Below are 9,218 nucleotides of genomic sequence, written 5' to 3' on the forward strand. Positions count from 1 at the left end.
GGATGAATCTCCTTATGGAGATGTTCTCCTTCTGCCACTCAGGCAAGCAGGTTGGACTAGGCAACCAATTCCAGGGCTTAACATCAGCAGCAGTGGTTTGGGGCCGCTGATGGGGCAGCTTCAGCCCATTCTGGCTGGACCTGATCCCCTGGATGCCATGCAAGTTCCATGTGATCTCACCCAAGGTGAGCTTTCCCTGGAACTGAGGTCAGACTGACAGGACTGTAGTTCCCCAGGTCCTCCTTACGGCCCTTCTGGTAGATGGGAGCCACATCGGCAAGCCTCCAATCCTCTGGGACCTCTCCAGATAACCAGGAATGCTGATAGATGGTGGAAAGTGGCTTGGCAATCACTTCCACCAGCTCCCTCAGCAACCTAGGGTTGAACTCATCTGGTCCCATGGACTTGTGACATTCCAGGTGGAGGAGCAGGTCTTCCTGGATCACAGGGGGTGATGCTCTACCTGAATCACACAGGACTTCCAGGTCAGTTGTAAAGTTCCCTGAGGATAACTGATCCAGCTGTTAAAGACAGATGTAAAGAAGGCGTTGAGAACCTCAGCCCTATCCTTATCCTCAGTGATCACATTCCATGCTGCATCAAGATGGAAATTTTCCTTGGTTCTTCTCTTGTTAATATATTTGTAAAAGGATTTCTTGTTCTTTTTTAATACAGTGCCCAATCTGAGTTCAAGCTGGGCTTCTGCTTTTCTAACTTCCTCTCTGCATATCTTAGCAACTTCCTCGTAGTCACCTCAGGTAGTCTGTCCTTTCTTCCAGCAGATGTAGACTCTATTTTTCTCCTGGAGTCTCAACAAAATTTCCTGGTTCATCCACGCTGGTCTTCTTCCCCTCTGGCTTGCCTTACGGGACTCAGGAGCAGCCTGCTGCTGTGTCTTTGAGATTTCTGTCTTGAGGAGCACCCAGGCTTCCTGGACCCCTTCGCCCTTCAGGAATGACTCCTGAGGGACCCCTGCAACAAGTGTCCTGAACAAGTCAAAGCCTGCCCTCTGGAAGTTCAAGACAGCAGGTTTGCTAGTTACCCTTCTGACATCACCAAGGATAGAAAACTCTACAATTTCATGGTCATTCTGCCCAAGACGGTCCCCAGCTTTCACATCTCCAACTAGTCCTTCTCTGTTAGTGAAGAGCAGGTCTTGTGGGGCACCTCTCCTGGTAGGCTCTCGTACCAGCTGTGTCAGGAAGCCATCTTCCACACACTCTAGATACCTCTGGGACTGTTTCCTCTGCGCAGTATTATATTTTCAGCATATATCAGGGAAGTTGAAGTCTCCCATGAGAACAAGTGCTGGCGATCATGTAACTATTGCAAGCTGCTCATAGAATGCCTCATCCTGTAACAGACCCCAACAGGATGGCACCCCTACAGGCCTTTCCCCTGATCCTTATCCATAGACACTCAACTTTATCATTCCCAACCCCAAGCTCTTCAATATCAAAACACTCTTTAACATAAAGAGCCACACCACCACCCTTTCTTCCTTGTCTATCCCTTCTGAAGAGCTTGTAGCCATCCATCACAGTACTCCAGTCATGGAAGACACCCCACCATCTTTCAGTTATAGCAAGTAGGTTGTAGTTAGCCTGTTGGCACAGTCACTTCCAGCTCCTGTTTGTTGCCCATGCTGCGTTGGCATCTATATGTTGGTACAGATGCCAACATATAGATGAGACATCTGCCTCACGCCCAGCTTCAGCATCATCCTCCTAGGCACTTAAAAAAGTTTTTGTTGTCTCCTTTGACCTAAGGAATCCCTTGAGGTGTGCCCCTACAGTCCTCCACTCTATCAGCTTAGCTATCAAAGGGCCCTAAAAGGTGCTGAGAGCCCCTGTCACTGGGGACAGGCTCCTGAAGTAGCTGCAGGAATTAAGTGCACCAGCCGGGAATCGAACCCGGGTCGCAAGAATGGGAATCTTGCATGATACCACTACACCACTGGTGCTGTGAAAAATCACGCTCAAGCTCAAGGTTATGCCCTGAGATGTACCTGTGCAGAGCTGGCCTGAGCCCAGGGGCACCCAGGTGTCCACCGCCAGGTTGGGATGATCTTATGCTCATCTGCTGAAGTTTCCCCATTGACTTAATGTGTGAGTGTCTTCAGATGTTTCAGCCAATTCCTCTGGATGTGTAAATTACCAGAAATTCTGTCCTAAGGATTAGGATTAGAAAATGCTGCCAGCAGGTTTTTTTTTTTTTTTTTTTTTTTTTTTTTTTTTTTTTTTCCCCATATTACTCTACATACCAGCTATAGATTGCCTCTATAAAATATGATTTCCATGAATAGTTTTTCTCAGATTTGGAAAAAAAGTGCTTATCAAACATTTCATCATTTTCTGTACCATTATTTTAACTTTATTCTTTGTTTAAAAAAAATCTGCTGGAAAAGATGTAGAATTTCCTGCTAAGAAAATTGGATTAAAATATTATTTTCAGGCCACAGTAATCACTAAAATTTCAGTGCCTCTGGGGATCTGTGGTTTTGTCCTCCCCAGCGGTCTGCTCTCCCAAAATGACTGTATCTCCTGCAAAGAGCAGAGTTCAGTCTGCATCTTGGCCATGTTACTCTGCTCTCTACTATTACTTTATTGCTGAATATCTGCTGAGACACTGAGTTTGTCTTGTCAGCTCTTCTTGCTTTGTAACAAGCATTTTGGCAAACTAAATGCTCATTGCCAGTAACTTCTTCCTTTTCTGTTTGTTGCTTTCCTTTCCCTACCTAACCAGCACGTTGCTTTTCATGATATATCACAAAAATATTTTCATGATATAAGTATACATGAATAAGTATAAATAATTAGCATATAAAAAAATCAGAAATATCCTTTTGAATGCTATGGAGATTGAAAAGAAGGCTGCACCAGTCAAATATATATGCATTTATTTTTTTTTTTCCCAGTTATTTTCTCAGTTCCACTCTATGGAGCTTTCTAACAGTCTAGGGAAACATGGATAAGGTTAGCCACAGATTTTTTTGGGGAAAAGAAATATCTCCCCATCTCAATCAGGTTTCCCCCTTGAGGTCTATTTATTTAAAGCTGAGCTTTGCCAGACCACTTGATGCTTCTATTTAACACAGAAAAGCAGTTACAGCATATTAAATGATTCAGAGATACATTATGAAGTAATTAAATGCAGAGCACTGATGTAGAAAATGAGTTAAAATTAGTGTAAAATTGTGATAACCACTGTGCTGAGTCTTTAATGAGATGGAAGCTGCAATGCTGGTAGAGAAAAAGGGAAGATTATGTTTTAGGTCACAGTCCTGGAAGCCAAAAGAGCTGTGTTCAGCTCTAGCTTTGTGTGACCTCAAGTAACTCATTTAACTTCTGTTCCTCATCTGTACATGGGGGTAATTGCTGTCTGCGACAAAGGGAGGAATTATCAATTTTTATAAATTACTTCTGGATCTTGTAATATGAAGAGCACAGACACCAGGGTCAGCAGGGTTTTCTTTCTTCGAAAACTAGGGAAAAAAAGAGTAGTTTATGTAGTTTATTTATTTTGGAAAATATCCTCAGAGATGTTTTCAATGGTAAAGTCAGATGCTCTTTAGCTTTTGGCAGAACTTTGCCTTCCTTGATTCCTTCCATGTCCCGAGTGATCCTTCTTATTTTGTGTTTCATATGAAGAGCTGTCCCTCCCTCCTACTCTTTGTGCCCCTTCCTCTGCTCGGGGCGCAATGATGAGCAGGGTGTGGAATAAAACTTGTTGTGAACCAGGGAGTAAGACACAGTTTTGGCCAAGGATGCTGGTGGGGCAGGACTTGTATAGCACTTTCCTCTGTGCGTTGTCCTCATGGGCCTTCCTCACAACCTACCTGCTCCCCCTCTGCCCCACTGGCTTGGGACATGCCTGGATGTAGGGGATGGACCTGGGAGAGCTCCTTACAGGGGTAAGACAGAAAAAAAATGATGCAAAACCTTTTGTGTCCAAACTTTGATCTTGGTGTGCATGATGGTGGGCACTGAGTGCAGGCAGACATTAAGGGCCAGAAGTTTTAAAACAGGAGCCAATGCCAGGCTGGTCCCCAGGGGAGCCCCAGGAGAGCAGCATAGATATGGGCCTTCCATCCGGGTGTCCCTGGGCATGTCCTTTGTGTGAAACACTACAATGACCAGATTACTTTGATGTTACAGGCATTATCTACAAAGCTGAGAACTTGTATTTCCCTGGGCTTTTCCTACTCTTTGCTGTCTCTTCCATGGTACTTGGCTGTAAGCTCCATGGAAGGAGGACTACTGCCTAATTCTGTGTCTGTGCAATGCCTCCTGCAATGAGGTTCTGGCCTCTGCTGTATTTCAGATCACATTGTAAAGCACCTGAAAAATACAATCTTGCTTCAAACCTTTTTCCATGAAAGCTGGTGAGCGCTCTGGTTTATGCCTGTGTGTGATAAAGCCCACTGACTGATACAGGTTTAGAGATAATCTGTTGATGTCTGATGGGTCATATTTCATTTGCATTTTAAGTATAAATATTTCAATCATTTTCATTCACATTTGTTTAAATTTATGAATTAAAAAAAAAAAAGCAAGCTTTTTTTTTATTATTTTTTTCCTGTGTAGCAAAACCAGAATTAATATTGGGTATGTCCCATGGGAAGGACAAACACCAGCCTTGTGCACCCAGGTTAGGTTCTGGACACAGCAGAAAGAGGAGAGCAAGCAAGAGGGTAAATGTGCTAACGCGATGGATGCCTTGTGTCTGGGGAAAATACTTGGAGAGTCCTTGTTTCTGCCAGATCTAGGAATCAGGTTCTTCTGAGGGGTGGTTGGAGCCAACAAAAACAGAAACAGCTCTGACAGGCTGGCTCTGCCGTAGTACTTGCAGAGGAGCCAGCTCAGGCATTTGCTGCAGCGCCTTCGGGGTATGTCGGTCACTGGGACAAGAGGCACACTGAAAAAGCAGGAGAAGCTGTGACAAAGAAAACAAGGTGGTGGTGGGGTGTCACCTGCATATAACCAGGTTTTAGATGGTCCAGGCCAAACCAAGCTGTATACTACTTTGAGCAAGGTATTGATCAGAAACTGAAGAGGAATTGATGAATGAATCTTTAATGAATCCTGAGATGAGGGCCTTGCAAATGGATGCACTTTTCTCATGTTCCTCTAGACATACAGTCGTTTTGATTTCTCCTTTCACCTTAGTGAAGAGTGTTTGGAACGTGCATTAGACAACGAGGAACAGCTTGATTTTGTTTTGTTTTCCAGAGCAGAAATATCAGTAGCTGGTGGAGTCACTGTTGTTATGGAGAACCTCTAGATACCCTACATTGTTGGCCAACAAATCCATCCTCCTCCATCCTGTGTGTGGGACTTGTGCAGGACCCTGCCAGCCAGCCTCACACCAGCACCCACAGCACCGATTGGGCTCCGTGGAAAAGTGGGGTGAAAGGGCAGTGCTGGGTGGGGAGAAGGCAAAGAAAGAGCCAGGGAAGGAGAAATGTGCCAAAAGGACAAATGTGCTGAACTGGAAGGACAATGGCCATAGGAATGGAAGAAGACACCATAAATGCTCAGAAAGCAGTAATAACAAACAATTAAATCACGAAACTGTTCTGACGAGTGGAAAGAAGCACTTAGAAGAAGTAAATAAAGGAAAGTTAGACAGAAATATAGCAAGATAGAGGAAGGCAGAAAAAAAAGGCAAGAAGTTAAAGCCAGAGAAAGTGAAGAAAGAAGACATGGTGGGTGTGTGATGGAAGAAACTCTGGAATAGTTGGTGTTGTGTAAAGGAGGAGAAGCATACACACAAAAACCATGAGTGAGTGGAGCAGGGTGGCAAGAAGGGCTGCCCAGGAGGGCAAGAAGGTACAGCCAGGGTTGTCTTCTGCAGGCCCTTGCACAGGCAAAAATCAATGGAAGCCTGATTTCACTGGTCAGTAAGGGTCTTGGGATTTAGCTCTTTAAGTCATAACATGCTGATGTTACACAGCTGTCAAATTGTGTAATTTGCATTTATATAACCCCTGTTATTCCAATCTGGACTAAGAAAAGACTGCACTGTGCCAAAACCTTCACTACTTTAAACATGATGAAATATTACCTCACTAACACTGCGTGTACTATGTGCAACTTTAATTAATTAGTCAAGAGCCCAAAGGTTAAGCACACATGGATTACCCAGCATAATTTTTTTTTTTTTTGGGGGGGGCATACATACAAAATAATCAATCTAAGGTTTCCAATGGGAACATTTCCTCATGCTTGCCTCAAGGAGCTGTTTGCCACTTCTTTGAAGCTGTGCCGATGTGCATCTACCCAAATGTAACCTAAATGCTGCGTGTACTCCATAAGGCTCTGCCTTGAAGTCACCATGTGATGTTTGCTCAGGTCTTTTTAATATGGGGAGTGTTTCCAGAAAACTTTCCTGATTTCTTCCCTAAGTGGAGAGGCATGGGAAGAAAATGCCACAGGAGATGATAAACCAGTGTGGGCAGCAGGGGATCAGGGCAGTGTTTGGGGTGTCCTCATTTTGGGGCTGCCCCAGCTTTATAAGTGCAGGGAGGTGCAAGAGCTCAGCCACGCATGCAATGAAATGATGCAGACGTGGTTCCCTGGCCCATCCTTCCCTTCAGACTGGGGCCATGTCTCCTTATCATGGACTGATTTTCATCCAATTTTCCATTTATATTCCTAAAGTGTCTAGAGGTCCCCTCAAATAATCTGGGGAGTCTGTGTTACAGTGTGCTGTACTAACATAGAGAGAAAAGAAAGTATCGAAAGTATATGCCCCAGAAAGCTTACCATCCGCATGATTTATTTGGCAGAGAGGAGTAATTTATTTACTCCTTTCTGGTTCTTTGCTCCCTGCCACCCACTTGTGAAATGTTTATGTGAGCTCCGCTCTGCTGGCTAGTACTGCTTTAGCTGAATTATTTAAACTTTGAAAACAAATCCTTTCTTGCACTAATGGATTTCCAGTAGTGTTTCTCACATGTTTCTCCTTAACTATATCTCCTTGAAAGATGGTTTGAGGCATTCCCACTCAGATAAATCTGTTAGAAGAGAAGGCACTGGCCTGCTTTCTCCTAAAATTGCAGAGATTTGGGCACCCTCTGGACAAGGGGACTGGGAGTGTTATGCCACATCTCTCAGCTGCTCTCCCCAGCAACAAGCTTTAGGCTTCTGCTAGACCATGACAGGGACATTTTATCTACTTTGACGGGACAGGGCCTGGAGTCTGGATATTTTCCTAATGGAAAGATGAGATGACCGAGTCATTCCCATGCTACACATTATGATGGTTTGAACAAAAGAAAGGTGAAAGCACTGGGGCTGGAGTGTGGCAGGCTTGCCTGTGATGTGGCTGGGACAGCTGGGTAAGGTACCCATCCAAGCAGCAGCAAACTTCACTTCAGATATCCTCTGGGCCTTGGCCAGGCTAGGACAACTGTGGAAGGAAGTCTTTGTCTTTCCCCACCAGAAGAACTTTTATTAGGAGAAATAAACTTGGGGCAGTTCCCTCCACTAACTGACGTAATTGAACCTGACTGCCACAGAGTAGGTGAGGCATACTCTGCCAAGTGCCAAATAAAAGGGAAGATGCTGCTTCTTGAACCTTTGTGCCGGGTTTCTGTGTGTGTTTGCCATATGTGGTCAAGATCCATCTTGAAGTAAATAATTTCTAGCTGCTGAGTGCTGTTTTCTTTCCCTTATGTATGATTTTACTAAACATGTAACTAACATCATGTGTTAAAGGGGGCACCAACACAAGCAGAACCAACCTCCTTATTTTCTCCAGGTGTTTTTTCATACCTGAGATGCTCTTTTCCCATACATAGGCAGAGGTGCCTTCAGCAGGATAGAAGCCCAGTCTGTCTCTGTACATGATGAGAGACAGAAATAATGCTCTACCTGGCATTATTTCCTCCTCTGTGAGCAAGAAGTCAGGCAAGTCCCAGGTTTAAAGCTAGCATCTCAAGTGCCACCTGGAAACCACTGCTATTACCTGCTCTTGAAAGAATCACAGAACCACAGGATGGTTTGGGTTGGAAGGGACCTTAAAGCCCACCCACTTTCAACCCCCTGCTGTGGGCAGGGACACCTCCCCCCAGCCCAGGTTGCCCAAAGCCCCATCCAGCCTGGCCTTGAGCACCTCCAGGGATGGGGCATCCACAGCTTCTCTGGGCAATGGTCATGCTCCCCGTCACACCCTGGCTCAATGGCAGGGTTTCTCAGAAGGCTGATGCCTCACCATGACGGAAGGCATGAACAGACAAAAGTAAGGGCTTGTGAAGAAACGGCTTGCTAAATGGGGCAGGGGAAACTCATGGGGATGGAAATGGACCTTTGCCTTCTCTAACAGGGATTCCAGCTCAACTGAGGTCTAATCACACTAATGTGTGACTAATTTTGTCCGCTTGTATTATGACAGAGTGTGCTTTCTTGCTCCACTGCTTTTTAATCTATTTGGTCCCCCATTAATTTTGAAGACCTCTTTGTAGGCTTGAAGTAAATTGTGCCCTTTGGTGTCTGCTGAACTGGGGACACTCAGCACCTTCCAGCTCTGGGCATTAACATGGAGCTGAAACAGGTGGTAAATGGTGAAATGCAGACATTGTCCCAGCCCTTCCGAGTTTTGCATTATCATGATGTCTGCCTATTTCTACCAGCCACATGCAAAGGAATGCATTTGTCATTCGACTTATTCTTTGCATCTCGGTGTAGGAAATTGTTTCTCGGAAGTAAGCTTCCCACAGAAGATTGCATTTGATGGATTTACTCCAGAAATTTGGCCAAGATAAATTTTGAAAGTGAAGTCATAATTTACACATAAAGTTTCAGGTACAGAACCCTTTTTCAAAGCTTCATTGCCATTTAAAACTTAAGTGAAGGTTTGTGCTTATTTAATTTAGCTTTGATGATTGACTTAAAGGTATTTCTCTTTCTGGCTGTTTTGGGTTGAGCAGTGAGAAAAATGATTGAGGTGGAATGTCTAACTGTGATGTGTATGTTTATTTGAGGGGGGCGTGTGTGTGTAGGGGACGACACATTTAGGACTAAACCCAAAACCAATAATAAGACACGTGAGACATGTTTGGAGGGAGATTTTGTCCCATCAGCCTGCCAGAGTGCATCATTCCCCATGTGGAATAAGCTGGTTGAACAGTCTGCAGGTCCTGCAGGTTTCCTGAGAGACCAAGGAAAAATATATACAGAGTGATTCGCTGCCAGGAGGATTGGCACCAGAGAGCC

The 9,218-nt window shown here is 44.6% G+C and overlaps 1 non-coding gene across 1 annotated transcript; it reads right to left on the reverse strand.

The window, feature by feature from the left end:
- Positions 1 to 1,892: 1,892 nt before the first annotated feature.
- TRNAG-CCC (transfer RNA glycine (anticodon CCC)) lies at positions 1,893 to 1,963 on the reverse strand. The gene has a single exon. It is a non-coding gene; the product is annotated as a tRNA-Gly (tRNA).
- Positions 1,964 to 9,218: the final 7,255 nt, after the last annotated feature.

Source organism: Anas acuta, chromosome 2, assembly GCF_963932015.1.
Source record: "Anas acuta chromosome 2, bAnaAcu1.1, whole genome shotgun sequence".
Classification (NCBI taxonomy): Eukaryota; Metazoa; Chordata; class Aves; order Anseriformes; family Anatidae; genus Anas; species Anas acuta.